The sequence below is a fragment of the Canis aureus genome, unplaced genomic scaffold, assembly GCF_053574225.1.
Source record: "Canis aureus isolate CA01 unplaced genomic scaffold, VMU_Caureus_v.1.0 ptg000464l_RagTag, whole genome shotgun sequence".
Lineage (NCBI taxonomy): Eukaryota > Metazoa > Chordata > Mammalia > Carnivora > Canidae > Canis > Canis aureus.
Window position 1 is genome coordinate 1 of NW_027554637.1, and position 18,057 is coordinate 18,057.

At 37.9% G+C, this 18,057-nt stretch overlaps 1 long non-coding RNA gene across 1 annotated transcript; it reads right to left on the reverse strand.

Moving 5' to 3' along the window:
- Positions 1 to 1,743: 1,743 nt before the first annotated feature.
- Positions 1,744 to 16,680, reverse strand: LOC144310144 (uncharacterized). The gene is made up of 4 exons (XR_013375843.1): positions 16,521 to 16,680; positions 11,459 to 11,583; positions 5,128 to 5,219; positions 1,744 to 3,936 (listed from the first exon to the last, which is right to left on the reverse strand). It is a non-coding gene; the product is annotated as an uncharacterized LOC144310144 (long non-coding RNA).
- Positions 16,681 to 18,057: the final 1,377 nt, after the last annotated feature.

The following is an 18,057-nucleotide window of genomic DNA, read 5'->3' on the forward strand; positions in this document are numbered from 1 at the left end:
GAGTCTACTAAATCTAACACTAGAAAACATCTTACCTAAGCATAAAGACTCATCTTGTGGCAAATATGAATCCATTAATCCTACCAGAATATGTTAAATGACAGCCACAGAGTTTGGTTATGTGTTATCTGAAATTGGTGTACTGAATTTTCAGTGTGGAAATTTACTGAGTACCCAGGACCTCTGCAAGCACTGCACTAGATTTGGGAATGTTATGCTAGGTGTGGAGAAATTTACTACATTACTTACTTGTTAGCTACTACCCCAGTCCTTACATCATGGTAATTTTTGGGGGTAGCTAAAACTATCATCCTCCACACTTTACAAATGAATTAGAAACTTCTCAGTAGAGTTTGCATGTGCCCCAGTTCCCACAATAGATCAGAAGCATAATAGGTTTCTGGTCCCTTGGTCTATCTCACTCCAGTCCTTATTATCTTTCTACACTGCAGGGAGAGGACATGAAGATAGAGCAAAGGACAGTGAAAGACTCATGAAGGGACTGTAATCAGAGAATAAGAAGAGAGCATTTGAGCTTGATTTTAAAAGAGGAAATGAAATAGAGATAGTAGGAATGAAGGATGCAATCACTTAAAGAGGAATCAATGAAAGGGAAATGAGTATGGCAAAAAGTATTCCATACTTTGGGGAAGAGCATATATGTAAGGGAATAAGGAGAAAAGACTGGTAAAGTAGGAGACAGGCAAGGATTCCACAAAGGCCTTGAAACATGGAAGTTTGTTTAAAAGGGTAAATTCAATGAAAAAATCTTATTAAAATAAGTGATTACAATGTTTCAGTGTATGACTGTAAGGTGGATTTTTGGGTAGAAACTATAGAGAGACATTGACTAAAGAATCTAAATGGACTTTAGTCCCCCCAGCTGTAAAACCACATATTGTCACATTCCCTAGGTCTTTCAAAAAGGAAGCAAGCTTTTGCTCTGGGATTGGGATATGAAATGCCATATACTATTCTTTTCCTACAGGATATGCTTTCATTTATCAATCAGAAAGGACCACTCACGAAAGGCATCTTCAGAAAATCAGGAAGTAGAAAATCATGCAGAATCCTAAAGGAGAAACTAAATTCTGGGGACAGAGTGAACTTGGACAGCGAATCTGTTCTTGTGGTAGCATCTGTTTTAAAGGTGGGGAAAGTTCTAGCTTTATCCACACATGAATAACTCAAGGTGTGATTGGTGTCTTTCATTATGATTGCCCAGGAACCATCATAGGCATAACTGATTAAGAACTTGACACACTGGAAAACACTTCATGAAATCAAAATTTAAGGAAGCTACTGTAGGATTTAAAAGCCCCATACATTAGAAATATATTCTGTTTTCACCATTCACCACCCGCCTGAAGGCTCCATGCCAAATACTAATACTAATATGACTACTAGTAATAATAAGAAATTTCAAAATATCCACTGGCACATACATAATGTTTACAAAGCAAACATCCTGCTTTTGATGACATCCTCACCGCCCTCCTAATGCAGGCAGTTTCCAAAAGAAAAATCATATGAAACATTTGAGAATAGACATAGAAGATTACAATAGTAAGCAAGTGTTTACTTTATGAGGAATCCAAAAAGGCTCAGTGAGGCAATCATTCTTAAGCATCATTTTCTCCTGTCTCTTAATGCCTTTTACTTTATAAGTCAGGGAGGAAGGATTTTGCCATTTGTGTCTGCTTTCACCACATCCTAAGCATCCTTTTATTAATATTTGAGATGTCTATCCCACCATCCAAGGTTATAACGACACGGTAACCAGCTCTAGCTACATGCCTCTTTTGATAAATCTAACTTTTGGAGTAGGCACAACAGACAAAAATAGTTTCGATTCTTAAAATTCAATAGATTGACTCAAAAAATAGATTTTTGAAATTATACAGCTAATTCACAGATATCCAGTTCTATTCCTAAAAGGGAAATGGAGAAAGAAGTGAGAACTAGAACAAACAATTTAATCCATCTACCTTGGCACTTGCTAACAGCTCTGAACAAAACTATGTTAAGGCAGTAATGAGGACACCCTTAGAATCAAGGTCATATTTGGTCCTTCCTTGTCCCCCATTACTGTTCAACTCTATGATAGATACCAATAGTCCCTGACCACTACTACACTGAGCTATAGTAAAACACACCAGTAAATATATGTATAGACAACAAGAGAAAGAGGAAAGAATGATGATACATTAAGTACTTGAATAGCATGGTAAGTGTGCCCTCTTTAAGCTGCACACATGGAATTGACGTTTCTAGCAAGACTTAGTAGGGTCTTTTCTATTTCTGTGTTATAATCACAGACTAGGAAGATGGTGACCAAGAGTATGTAGAGTTCTTAGACATTTCTAAAGTTTTCCCTTCCTAAAGTTGACTAATCTTTGTGGAGAATCAGACTCTGCAACCTTGGCCTGAATAGTATCATGTCAAACTATCTGGAGAATTGGCCTACACTAGAAATGAATATATCCTCAGGACCATCATGAGTTTGCCATTAGACTATCTGATACAGTGATTGAAAGGAAGAATGATGCAATTATGAGAGTAGTTTTTTTAGTAGTTTGCAAAAAAGCGCACAAAAGAGTAAGTGCCATATGCTAGAACGGAGCTTTGTCTTCATTTCCACTAAAGCCTAGGCTCTGCTTTGATGCTTTCGTTTTTGTTGGAGAAAATCCACACACCTGCTTTCTCATGTGCACGTCAATGGAGAGTCAGAGCTGAGCTCCGTGTGGGTCACAGTTTGGGTATCTATGAAGGAAGTAGGGACTTAACTGAAGTTTTCAACTAAGTGTTTTCTCTGTAATATTTCCAATATGTGTGTGTGTGTGTGTGTGTGTGTGCGTGCGTGTATTTTTTATCTACATAGTATTTTCTTCTAAATATCCAAGGAAGTTTACTTTTATCCGACCTCTATGATAAGTGGCTTGGTGTTTTTGATGAAGTGACTGAGGAGGAGAAAATAAATGCAGCCCAGAGGTAATGATGCAATAATTTCTCTACTCTGGTCATGTCTCAGAAATACAGGCAATATACTTTTAGGAAAAGATTGGTTTACATTTGCCACTTTGTCCACTAAAGTAACAATCAAAGCCAAAGAGTTTCAATTCTTCAGACCCATGGAGGAATGTTTCAGAATACAGGCATGCCTTATGGCTATTATTGCTCTTTGCCTGACCTTATTAATGTAGAATCCTTAGCCATTGTACACCTTCTGAATATATGAAACTGGTAGACAAAACTCACTGGCCTAAGGGAGATCCTAGAGCATCAACAGCCCGTGGTGTAACCTTACGTTTGTCAAACATTTAACCAGAGTGGATTAGCTCAGAAATCGAATTCAGTGAAACATTTTCGTATACATTCATGCCTCGAACTCTGCTATAGCAGGTTGTGAACTAGATCTAGAAAGATGTTCTCCGTTCTACATCTCTATACTTCCAGCTTCCTAAGTGCAATGACTTGCCTTATTCAAAAGTGTATCTTTCTGACTTTAGGCTTCTAGCCCAGCTGCCAAAAGCGAATGTTGTTCTCTTGTGATACCTTTTTGGAGGGTTATACAACATTGAGCAACAATCTTCATCCAATCAGATGACAGCTTATAATTTATCAGAGAGTGTAGCCCCATGCATTCTTTGTCCACCTAATTCCTCCAGCTTTGAATTGATAGACAACTTTATAAAAAAGGTAAGAGCGCTCTCATTTGTGTCCCCTGAGGTTTAGAATCCATGCTTTGAATCTGAAATGTGTAGTAGTAAACTGGATGGATCAGTTCTGAAAAGTGCACAACTTCATAGGCTTCCTTGGAATGGCAGAGTTCGTTATCCTACTCTGGTGGAATATGGGAAGGGGTGTTGTTAAAGTGTGAAACGCAGAGCAGTTGAGTCGCTTTCTTCCCATCCAGGAGATTCAATACTAGACTACCTAAATAAACGAGAGAGAAGAGTGGTGTGATATGATTGAAAAGAACCTGGGCTCTGGAGTTTGACAAGTCAAGGTTAAACTCTCAGTCTGATCTTTGAGGGGTGGGGGAGCTTGTAACCTTGGGCAAAGCCATGGATTCCTGATAACACAATGGTAACAACATCTAGGTCCTCTGGTCAGTACTGGCACATCCTAGGTGGATCGGGCACTATGAGCACCCATGGCTCCAAACACATTGACCTTCCTCTGTAAGTTGTGGCTCATTTAGAAAAATACATGGCTACTGTTTTGCCTCTGTTACATCAGACAGAAACTAGTAGAATATTCCAGAACATCCTAATGGAGCCACACATGTCTAATAAGATGACAGCTTTTCCCCAAGCACATGCCGAGAGACAGCATTAGACAAAGGAAGACATGAGGAGGGACTGCAGTTATACAGACAGACATGTTTTCTCTCCAGCCATGTGAGTTTTTCCTCAAAAAAAAAAAACAAAAAACAAAAAACAAATACAAAGAAACCCTCAGGAATCTCCAAATTCCACTAAGATACTTCCTCATTTAAGAAATGGATTTCATAAGTTTTTCTCTATGCTTTATACATTTTAATTAGATATTATACAGAAGTTATAATCCAATATATACTGGAAACAAATTTTTAAAAAATAAGTAAAGTTTAATAAATTAGGTTACCTTGAAAACTATCTTAGTTTTAATGGTGTAACCATTGGTATCACAATGTTAGCTATTAAACTAGGCCACAAATTAGAACTTTAGCCCACTGACTAGTAGTATTTTAAAATTTATACCCAAAGTACAACAGAAAGTATCACTCTATGTTATTTTTTATTTGGGAACTCTGATTTCTGTATATTTTTTTTATCAACTCTGCATTCTTCTTAGAAGTCTTTCACATTATTGGTTAGATCCAAGATTTATAAACAAAATGTGACTTATAGCTATGCCATATGAAAAAGAGCACCCCTTTGTGGTCCTTTTCATTACAGGTTTCTCTTGTACACTTTTTGATTGAAAATTGCCTCAAGGTATTTGGAGAAGACATCACTTCTCTCTTGGGAGAGAATTCAATGAGTTGTGATAACAATGAGAAGGCTGCAGGTACTGTGAATAATTTAAGTGGCTTTAGCCAATGCAGACAGCAAGGTTGCCGCAGGTCTGGCAGATACTTACCCCTGTTCTGGATCCCAGAGCATCCCCAGGGCAATGATTCCCAGCTGCCTCTTCTTCTGAAGGCTGGCTCACAGGTCAAGGGAGGTTTCACACTGTTGGAGACCAAAAAAATCATAGAAACTTCAAGAAGTTTCTAGCAGTATTAGGAGATAGCATGGAATGATACAGTTTTAGGGAATTTTTTCGAACACAATTTTAAATGGATCCCACATATATATTATATTATATATGTTGTTAAGCATATAATACATAACTGTGTATTTCAATTTATAATATATAAATATGCTCTGGTTGTTCCTTTCCTATGAAGCACTGAAAATACCTGTTTACTTGGTTGTTTGTTTAGTTTGTTTAGTCAGCTGGCATGTTGCCTATTGCCTAAAATGTCAACTCAGTGAGGACAGGGACCATATCTGTCTTACTCACATCAGGATAGCCAAAGTTTAGCAAAAGTTTGCCATATAGCAGGTAATTCAGTAAATACTAATTGCTTCTAAGTGTCTCCTGTTTTGTTTTTTTTTTCACTCACTACACTGCCTGTAATGAGCCATTAATTCTCCTGGGGGGGGAAAAACTGTTTCGTTTATTAATTCCCAAAGTAAAAAATGCTAAAAATAAAATAATAACAAAATGTCCCTGCTAGATACTTTATAGTCTCATATTACTGTTTCCCATACAAATCTTTCTGGTTTCTTATATTGAAGTGCGAGAGTGAGGTACTTGTCTCACAGAGACAAGCTCATGGACAAAGGAGAGTGAGTAAAGCGATAGAAGTTTATTAAGCAAGGATACAGAAAAAGCTCTCAGATACCCCTAACAGGGTTGCCACTGAGGGCTCTTCAGGCTGGTCTTTTACTGAAAACTTGGCCAGGGAGTTTGTGGCCTTGAGATTCTTGTGCAGTCTTGGTTTGAGCAAGGACTATTGATAACACCCTTAATGACTTACTTCTTTGTGGTCTGGTGACTTTCTCTGATTGCATTATAGCTGCCAAAGAAAAATACTCCCTCACCTCTGGGACCCTGTGGTCTGGTCTATTTTCTTATCTCTGTTTTTTTACATCTCGGCACCCTTGTGATTTCTGTAAGCCTGATTTCATGGCCCTCCCTCTATCTCTCCCTGCCCTTGCTCAGTATCACCTGAAAATCAAGATGTTTCAACACCCAGTGATAAAAATGGATATATCTACCCTCTACAAAAGAGCAATGTGGAATGATCAGGATACAATCCCAAGACTCATATGTTTTGTGGAAGGTCCAGAGTTCTGTGTTCATGACACTACTTTTTATCTTTTCCATGACAGAACAGTTGGCAGAACTGTATGATGTGTGCTACAAATATATGTGAAATGGCATTATTTTGTTCTTGAGCAACTAATGTAAGGTAGCATTGTTCTCCATCTGGAGGTTCAAAATACCAATAGGATACATTCCCTCTCCTTAAGGAAGTCACATTCAAGTAAATTAGTTCATGCTAATGTTAGTCTTCATGTTTGTACTTGCTAAAAGATTAACATTAACAGTCACCTATCTCTTAAGAACACAGGACTAGAGGAAAGGAGAGCAGAGGAAAGAGTTAAGAGCAATAAGGTTACACGTCTTTATTTCTTCTTTTATTATTATTATTATTATTATTATTATTATTATTATTATTATTAGCTGCAGGGCAGTGTATACACCATAGCTGACCTTAAGAAAGGACTTGATTTTGAGATTTTGCCATTTGTTTCTCACTGTTTTCTATTGCTGGTTGCCTAGTCATAGTCATAAAGCCCAAGAGAAGTTAAGAAAGCATGTTTCATTTCTCAATCCATTAACATTAGGGGAAAGCTATGGAAAGTAGATATAATAACATTTGCTTCCAAGTCTAAAAGACCATAAAACATGAACATACCCAGGTGGGAGCTTCATACCCATGTGTAATCCCACCACAGATCAATCATCATTTTGAACTGGAGAAGTAATTTAATTAGGTTTACCTAGTTTATAACACATTTTACTGAAACTATTTATCTGCTTAGTTTTATGGCATTCAAGTCCAGAATGAGTGGCCTCTGTGTTGGATTTTATCATATGTTATTTTATGCATTTCTTAAGATAATGGAAGTGGAATCTCAGAGAAGCAGGCATAGAGAAGGTTTTCAGTTGTTTATCGAAATCTGCAGTAACACCTGCTTACTATTGCAATTTAATCTTCAAGAATGTTATCTCCAAATAGAAAGATCAATGATGGAAAAATGGTATTCGCTATCTATAGAGATGCTTTATTGATTTGAACCACAGCCTTAAAGAGGCATTTCCCAGTGCTTGCTTTCCTTTCTTTATCTTTTATTTTTTAAAGTAAATGAAAACAATGTTAAACCATTTTTAGAGCAAGAAACACAAAGCATATTGCTCTAGTGCCTCTTTTAGAGATAACTCCATCTAAAATGCTATTATACTCAGTGGAGAAGCAACATCCCTTATCCTGGATCTCTGAACAACCTTTAAATTCTATGAGTACTTGTGATTTTCTCCAACTTCCTATAATACTGTAATATTCTATCTGTGTGGGAAATGTTTAGAGGTGATGTTAAGTGCTGCATGTATGGGCCATGCAAGAATATCACACCCAGGGGCACCTGGGTGGCTCAGTTGGATAAGTGTCTGCCCTTGGGTTGGGATCCTAGGGTCCTGGGATCAAGCCCCATGTCGGGCTCCCTGCTTAGTGGGGAGCCTGCTTCTCCCTTTCTTCCCTCCTTTGCTCCCCCTCGCTATCTCTCAAATAAATAAATAAAATATTTAAAAAAATATATTTGTTATGAGAGACACACACAGAGAGAGGCAGAGACACAGGCAGACAGAGAAGCAGGCTCCATGCAGGAAGCCTGATGTGGGACTCCATCCTCGGACTCCAGGATCACGCCATGGGCCAGAAGGCAGATGCTTAGCTGCTCAGCCACCGAAGTGTCCCAATGAATAAATCTTTAAAAAAATAACATACCCAATTACCACCTGTTTGAAATAAAAAAAAATACCCCCGAAATTTTAAGTATAGACAATTATAGTGCCTATAGGTTCTTGCTCTTAAAGTAATCAGATGGAGTTTCAGGATATTATATTAGAGTCAGTATCTTGATTTTGACTCCATGAAATTCTAATAGGAAACACACCTCAAGATTTTAAGACACAAATTCCCCACCTATAGTCAACTGTGCTCTCCTTTCCTCTTTCTCACTCTACTTTCCTGTGGTGAAGGTATTTTCTATCCAGATTGAAAATCAGTTTTGTTTTGTTTTCCTTAACTCAAGATTGTTTACTGCATATTACCTCATGTGACTTTTCTTTTGATTTACATTGTAATAGTTATCTTTCCTATATCTTTAGTAATCTGTTATTAAACTATTTCGTTTACTTGTATAATCTTTATTTTTCTCTTCATTTCCTTTATTTTATTCTTAGAATTTGAGATCTATTTATTTCTAACTTTAACTTTTTCTTCTATTCTCCATTCTTCATCTTTGATTTTTATCCACTTCTACAACCTGAAATTGCTACTAAGATTAATATCAAGAAGACTTTCTTTCCTTTGTAAGTAATCTGTTGTCTTTACAGAAACTTTAGGACTTTCCCCTTCATCCTTCACCCTCTAAAATCTCTCTACCAGGTAGCCAGGAATATATGTATATGCTCTGAATACATCCCAGTCAGGATTTGGGGATTTTCACCAAATCTTTATTTCTGGAAATGTTCTATCTTTTCTTTTCCCTGAACGTCACATACAATCTCACTATTTTCTCCATCTGGCACTCATTCTGATAGATGTTAGAACTCATAATGCTATCATCCATGTCTCCCCTTTAAATTTTTGCTTAACCCTTTTTGCCATGTGTCATTTTATGCCATTTCTCACATTTCCAGCTCATTAATTTCTTCTTCAACTGTTTTGTGGTGTTGTTTTGGAAATGGAGTCAGAGTTCAATGTTAATCATTATACTGTATTTCTTATATTCATATTCTTTAATTTTTGCTGTTACTATCTATTCTTGTTTCATAAATTCTTTATCTAATTTCTTATTTGTGATTTTTGCTTATAAGTCTTAGGATATACATGATATCTATTTTAATTCCCTGTACTGATATTTCTATTAAATCAGTTCCTTTTGTTGAGTTTGTTACCACTTGATCCATGACCAGACAGAGTATCTAGTGGTCTTTTGAACCTGGCTATCTCGTGCCACCAGGACGTTGGAATAAACAATGGTGAGAGCTTTTCTTCCTTTCTTTCTAAGATTTTATTTATTCAATTGAGAGAGAGAGAGAGAGAGAGGCAGAGGGAGAAGCAGGCTCCATGCAGGAAGCCTGACGTGGCATTTGATCCCAGGTCTCCAAGATCACATCCTGGGCCAAAGACGGTGCTAAACCACCAAGCCATCTGGGCTGCCCAAGAGTTTTTCTTTCTACTTGAGTTTTCACCCACACATCTTTGGTCCTAAAATAAATATGTGACATATACTGCCTGGGTGAGGAATGGGTGATGGGGGTGGTAGATAGACACCCAGAGCTTGACCTGATGGACCACTCTACTGCAGAATCCCTGAGTAGGGCAGTCTGGGTGGCTCAGCAGTTTAGCGCCAACTTCTACCTGGGGTGTAATCCTGGATACCTGGGATCGAGTCTCACGTCAGGCTCCCTGCATGGAGCCTGCCTCTCCCTCTCCCCGAGTCTCTGCCTCTCTCTCTGTATGTGTGTCTCTCATGAATAAATAAAATCTTAAAAAAAAGAATCCCTGAGTAAATGTCCTGGCAGATGTCTGTTAGGACTCATCTGCTCTGAGCTTCTGCCTTAGGCAGCATGAAGAGCACTCTTCCCAAACAAAATTATTCCATTAGCCCACGTGGACTAGGGGCTGGATTCTTCTTTATTTTCACATGAGCCAAACTATATGATTAAAAAATGATGGCTCATTAGAAATGACAAATACCATTTGCTTCAATGTGGGTGGAACTGGAGGGTATTATGCTGAGTGAAATAAGTCAATTGGAGAAGGACAAACATCATATGGTCTCATTCATTTGGGTAATATAAATAATAGTGAAAGGGAATAGAAGGGAAGGGAGAAGAAATGGGTAGGAAATATCAGAAAGGGAGACAGATCATGAAGACTCCTAACTCTGGGAAATGAACTAAGGGTGGTGGAAGGGGAGGGCAGGGGGTGGGGGTGAATGGGTGATGGACACTGAGGCGGGCACTTGACAGGATGAGCACTGGGTGTTATTCTGTATGTTGGCAAATTGAACACCAATAAAAAATAAATTTATTATTAAAAAATAAACACCACCTTTATTACTAATAAAAAAATGATGGCTCTTGATGTATGAGCAGTGGATGCCAAAAAGTAATTCTACTGACATGTGTGTATGCATGTGTATACACATGTGTGCTAATGCATTTGTGTATACGGAGAAAAACTGTTAGAAACTATATAGATCCTCCTCTTGTGTACTATAGACACCAGATAAACAGAAACTACATTTCCCAGATGAACTTGCAGGCAGAGTTCCAGTGTGATTTAGATTCCACTAATTAATGTCTGGCTTTTTTTCCCCTTGAATTCAAGAACTGAGAAAGTGAGAAGAGAATCATGGAATGAAACACTCCTTTTCCTGTGGTGGGCCATACCAGCTGCAGCATGGTTCTGGAGCCAGTAACTATAGTGACAACTTCCCAACTTGAGGGCAGTTTCTTAATTTTGTCAGTGACACCAGCTACACTGGCAACCAATTCTGCATTGTGGTTTTGGGAATTATTTCTGGAAGCGCATCCTAGAATATGGTTATTTAACCCTTCTAATATTTATGGACCCTGTATAGTTTATAGTAATTCTCTTTGTTCAACAAGCTAGATTTTGCCCTCTGCAAAGGAGGATTAAAAAAACAGCAATTTAGGATTTTGTATCTGATGTAAATAATTTTCAGTAGAGAAAGGCTCCTACTGAAACTAAATGGTGGGACCAGGAAAATCCATGGTCTGTATTGATAAAATAGTTATTTAAATCATCAGCTCTGGTCACCTGCAAAAAAGAACCTTTTGGAGTCAATGCTTTGACAGCCCAAGTGTCTCTACACAAAATAATATCATAAAAAAGAAGAATATAAAGTTGATGAGACTGTCAATTATTATTGAGGCCAATGAAAAGGGAAATAACTGGTTCAATATTTTAAATTTCCAGCTCAAGTTATGATGAAGATAAGTCAATCCTTAACCTCATCAGGTCCTTCTGGAAAATTTAGGACATTGATTGGGAACGAATGGTAGCCTGATGATTTGAACAGATACATTTGAGTAGACTCACATAACTTTGAGTATCCTCAGATTCCTAAGTGCCACCCTGGTCAGCAGAAGTTCCTCCTTCCCTGTCTGATGAGTAGAGACTTGCTAGACCAGAGATCCTTTAATGGCTTCACCTGAGCAGGATACCTTTCAAGAGAATGACAAGTCTTGTCATGCTGTACTCCTTTCATCTTTCAATGTCTCAAGATCAACAACTAAAATCCAAACATGTCATTGTAAGGATGGTACAAAATGAAATTTAGAAAGTGAGCAGCTTACACACCAAAATAACTAAAATATTTTGTTGTTATTTTTACTTGGTGGTTAGCTAATGGGGATATCATGGAAATGGATTCTAAGACCATGGAGGAAGGAACAAAATTATAAACCAGGATGAATTTATAGATATGAAAATCCCAAGATTGAAGAAAGTAAAAATACTGGGATAGATTGATCATGTATAACATTCTCCTAACTAGATCTCCTAAGAGGGCTTAGAGTATTCTTCCTATACCAAAACACTGAGAAATATATTGTTTCAGTCAATATCCTGTCAAGGAAGATTGAAGCACACCTTCCTGTAAAGCTCTGTTGCTCCCTTAGTGGCTATATTTCCAGATTGGAAGTGCTATTTAACCAGTGTCCCTGATTTTGGTGAGCCAAAATAGAGCATCAATTAACCAGGAAGGGCAAGACAGGCAAGACAGCCCTGATGGACAGCAGGACCAGAGTGATTATCAAAATGATTTGACCTGCAAACCCTTTAATATGAGCTAATGGATGAAGGGCTGAGACAGAGGAACAGAACTAAGGTTCTACTCAATTTGTATAATATGAATAAAACCCTTCTACATCTGATGAACAAAAGCCTCACTTGAGTCAACATAAAGGAGGAGTTAAGGCTTCTCATCCAATTTCCAGGCCTGAGTCAATAAACATACCTATAATCCCTGAATGAAGATAAGACTAGGTAGATGTAGGAGGATCTTGTAATAATATCACAACTATAAATTTTCCCAGAAGATTCCAAGAAGCCTACTCCAAAGAGACTAGGGACATTTATCAGAATGCAGTGGTCAATTTTACGTGTCAACTTCACTAAACTAACAGATGTTTAGGTGTAGGTGAAATATTATTTCTGGGTGTATCTCTGAGAGTGTATCCAGAAGAGTTGAACATCTGAATCAGTCAAATGAGCAAACAAGAGCCAACTTCACCAATGTGGTCAGGTACTATCCAATCTGTTGAGGGACCAAACAAAACCAAAAAAGGCAGAGGAAGGCTGAATTCTTCCACTCTTTTCTAGAGTTGACACATCATTCATCTTCTCCTGCTCCTGGACACTGAAGCTCCTGGTTCTCAGGCTTTCAAACTCTAGGACTCAGACCAATGTATCCCTGGTTCTCAGGCCTTCATCTTCATACTAAGAGTTATACCATCAGCAACCCTGGTTCTCAGAACTTTGGACTTAAAACTGAATAATACCATTGGCTCTCTTGGTTCTCCAGGTTGCAGATAGCAGATTGTGGCATATCTCAACTGCTAAAATTGTGTGAACCAATTTTCATAACAAATCTCCTATCTATCATCTATCTATCTATCTATCTATCTATCTATCTATCTATCTATCTATCTATCTATCTATCTAATCTATCTACCTACCTACCTACCTACCTACCTACAGATCTATCCATCAATCCTACTGGTTCTGTAACTCTGGAAAATGTTAATATAGCTATATGTTGAGAAAAGGAACTATCCAAACCTTCCAATAGTGATTGGATACTGACTGAGATGACATAAACTCCCAAGGGCCTGGAATGTCAATGGTCTAAGAATTAGAGAAGATGTACTTACGGGTAGAATTATAACTGGATCTTTGGCTCAATTCTATCTCAACAGAGGCTCAGTGCATCTAAAAACATGCTTGTGGTTATCTCCTCTTTCCCAGAGTGCTCAGTTGGAATAAACATACTATTACAGACAAAATCACAACATTGGCCCCCTAAACTATAAAGGATGTTATGACAGAGACAGCAAAATGAAAGCTTCAGGGATAACTCCTCTCTGCCAAAATAGTAAGTCAAAATCAATTCTTCATTTTTAAGGGGATTTCACACATTAGTGCCTGCACTGAATACTTGAAAAATTCTAGAGTTGTAAATCCTCCTCGATCCTCCTTTAACTGGTCTGTTTGGCCCAGGTAACTGGCCTTAGAAAAATCAATAGATTATTGTTACCCTAACAATGTGGTGACTGAATTATAGTTGCTGATCCATATGTAGGCTCTTTAATCGAACAGGGCAATGTGGCCTTTGATACTTCATATGCTCCAATTCTCTCTCTCTCATACACACACACACACACTCATGCATGCACACACACACACACCTCACACAAATATTTACCTTCAGCCAGCAGGGACAGTTTAGGTCACCATTATTCCTCTACAACTCTTCACTCTGTTAATACTTGTATCATCTCACCATTCCATAGGCTATCATATTGATCCCCCATATGATGAGGTAATAGAACCATAAACACATGAAGAGATAATTCCCAGGAAAACCTAATGTCCTCCCAACTCTTTGAAGTTTTAGGGAGTTCAAGACATACCAAGATATCTCCTCCAGGGACGCTCAGGTGGTGCAATTGTTTAGTGTCTGCCTTTGGCCCAGGGCGTGATCCTGGAGTTCCGGGATTGAGTCCCACATCAAGCTCCCTGCATGGAGCCTGCTTCTCCCTCTGCCTGTGTTTCTGCCTCTCTCTCTCTCTCTCTTTCTCTCTCTCTGGCTCTCTCTCTCTCTGTGTGTCTGTCACGAATAAATAAATAAAATCTTAAAAAAAAAAGATACCCCTCCAAAGTGAAATACAAGGTGCTATACTTTGCTTCCTGATCATAAAAATAGAGATAGAACTTTTGGTGGCCTTTTTGGATTTTATAAGAAAAAAAATTGAGTGTTCCTTGTCTCAACTCATTAAATAATTTGTAAGGCTGCCAACAATTTGTAAGCCAGATTACAGTAAGATATTCCAGTTAACCCAGTCTGCAGTTCAAGCAGCTTCATAATCCAGAAACTAGAGTGGGGATCCAAAGGATCTATTATTCATCCAAAGATCTTTGGCAAAACAGACTATTGCATGGACCCAACAACAAACCCTAACTAAAGAGTCACAGAGAGACCTCTAGGATTCTAGAGATATGCTATACCATTTGTAGGATATAGATTCTCTTTTACAAAGTAGTTGTTCTCTTGCTACTAGTCTACTTGGTAGAGACTGAGACTTAACTCTGAGATACCAAGTAACATGAAATGTGAGTATTCATCATGAACTGGGTATTATCTAACCTAGGAAGCCATGAAATTGGCATGTGAAAATGACATATTTAAGACTGTACTCTAGCAGGAACCAAAGCCACAGGTAAGTTTTATGAATATATGGTTCCTCCCTGTTCCTGCTGTGCTATCACTTCTTCTTTCAGTAATACCACTTATGAATACCACCGCCACTTGACTGAGGAAGGAAAAATCTGAGGCTGGCTTACATGATATACCACCCCAGCCAAAGTAGTCTACTGGAACATTAAATATTTTTTACTCACACTCAAAACAAATAATATCATTGAAGACACACAAAAAATACCAATGGAAGTATTGGAAAAGCTGGGAAACTCTGTTGTTCTCAGACAATAAGTGCTCTTCCCAGAGCCTTGTGCATTAAAATCACAATTACTGATATCAGGAAGTCATGTTAACATGAGAAACAAGCTCCATGCAGGAAGCCTGATGTGGGACTCGATCCCGGGTCTCCAGGATCATACCTTGGACTGCAGGTGGCCCTAAGCCGCTGAGCCACAAGGGCTGCCCTGTAAATTTTGTTTTGTTTTGTTTTATTATTTTATTTATTTATTTTACTTATTTATTTTATTTTATTTTATTTTTTATTTATTTTATTTGTTTTTTATTTTTTTGTAATTTTTTTAAAGACAGTAAAAATGCTTTAAATTTTTGTCACGAAAATGTATAATTATCAATATCTTGGTATATAGAAATTTGTAATCCATCTGGACATATGGGTTCAGATGGCTACAAGATGCACTAAAGCAGGCTAAGTTGAGATGGGAGACTATTAAACTCATACAACTAGAGACATGTGGTACTTGGAAATGTCTGGCCCTGGAAAGGATAGGAAAGAGATATGGCACTGAAAATAAACAAAGTAGTTGAATTTTTTATTTTTTTTTATTTATTTACGATAGTCACACACAGAGAGAGAGAGACAGAGGCAGAGACACAGGCAGAGGGAGAAGCAGGCTCCATGCACCGGGAGCCCGACATGGGATTTGATCCCGGGTCTCCAGGATCGTGCCCTGAGCCAAAGGCAGGCGCTAAACTGCTGCACCACCCAGGGGTCCCTGAAAATTTTTATATACAAAACAATCAACTCTCAACTCTGTCCTCAATCCCTCATACACACACTTACATATCACAGACACATACATACCACACACAAGTGCCCTGTTCCCAGGCAGAAATGTAAACTTTCAAAAAACAAAAAAGAAATGTAAACTTTCAGAACAAAATAAGATTGGTACAAATTTCTTATCAGTAACACTGGGTGCTAGAAGACATTTTCTGATACTCAAAATCTATTTCCCATATTCCCTCCTTCATGGAGCTATGAGAATAAACTGTAGCAAAATGAAGTTGTAAACCAAAAATATGTTGGAGTGAATCCAGAAAACAAGGAAGGAAGCCCCAAGTGCTGAGATGACAGCTGTATGGCAACATTAGAGAGCAGTAAGTCTGGAGAGGAGCAGGGACATGGAGCTCCCAGAGTGGGGGATTTCCATGCTGTCATGAAGAGTCTTAAAAGAAAATGAGAAGACACTTCCATTGCAGCTTCCAATATGTAAAGAGCTGGGAAGCTGTCACTGTCATCCACACAAGAGCAAAGTTCTACAAACTGAAAATCAATGATTTTTTTAGATCAATCAAAGAATGGAGATTATAGGACAAACCACCACCTCAAAATCTAGAGAGATAGGCAAATACAGAGAATTACAGCTGAGATGTCCATACCTGAACAGAAGCCGTTTATGTGGTAGAAATACATAAATGATAACCTCAGTGAATTGCTGGAGGCTGAATTGGACTAGCTTGAGTGAGGAGCCAAGTCTCAGATGATCCACCGCATTTTCATGGGTTTTATCTCCAGGAATTCTAGTAGGTTCTCACCTTGGAGATCAAAGAAAAATCCTCTCATGCTTTGGGCTAGGAGAGGATGTTACCATTTTGTTGAAATATGCCCAGGTACTTCCCATAACAAAGGTCTTCCCTCCAGAGGAAATTATTAGAACCCTAGAGAATCTGAGGGAAAGGCAGTTAGTTAACCCTAGGCCTCTCTAGCCTCGTCTTACAAAAAAAGGCTAAGAAATGCTTTTTTTTAAAGAAATGGTTCTAAAGGCCACAGCCAAGGGACTCAAGTCCATTAATAAAAATGAGATTTTTTATTTAATGAATGAGATATTTTATTTTTTTTTCATTTTATTAAATGAGGGGTGCCTGAGTGACTCAATTGTTAAGTGTCTGCCTTCTGCTGAGGTCATGATCTCGGTGGGGGGGGGGTTTCCATCTCCCTCTGCCCCCTTCTTCCCCTACTTGGGCTCTCTCTCTGTCTCACAATAAAAATATTTACAAAAATGCTATTTAATCAAATTAAGTTTATAGAAGACTGCTTCACTCCATACCTTGCCACCACATCAACAGGGCTTCGATATAATAACAGTGAATTATAATGGAGAGAGGTGCAAAACACAGACTCTATTTAAGAAGTTGTGCTTAGGGAAATCCAAAGAAAACAGAGAGAAAAAAATAAAACTGAAACCTCTGGCACTTCCAGCTACAGCAAACATTTAAACACAGTCAGCTTTATACAGATTAATACAAAACCTCACACTAAAGGCCTACTAGCCTTAGTTCCTAATAACTGACATATAATGTGCACTTTAAACAATAATTATAAGGTACGCTAAGGAAAGAAAAAAACAGATGAGACACAGCAAGCCTAAGAACTAGGCTTAGATGTGACACAGAATTTGGAATTATCAGATATGAAAGTTTAAAATATTATGATTAATATGCTAAGGGCTCTAAAAGAAAAAATAAACAAATGTAAGAACACATGATTAATGTTAGTAGAGAGATGGAATCTCTAAGAAAATGCTAAAAATAAAAAGCATTATAAGAGAAGTAAAGAATGCCTTTGGAATTCATGGATGGACTCATTAGTACACTGGCGAGAGGACTGGTGCACTTAAAGATGTACCAATAGAAACTTCCTAAACAGAAAAGCAAACAGAAAAATGAATGGAATTATTAAAAAGGCTAGTATGTCCAAGAACTGTAGGACAAGTACACAAGTTGTGATACATAATGATAATACTAGAAGAAGAAGAAAGAGAAAAAGAAACAGAATAAATATTTGAAGTATTAATGGCTAATAATATTCCCAAACTAGTGACATACACTAAATCACACACTAGGAAGCTGAGAGAACACCAAGCAAGACCAAGCAAGATGAACACCAAAAAAAAAAAAAAAAAAAAAAAAACTACTT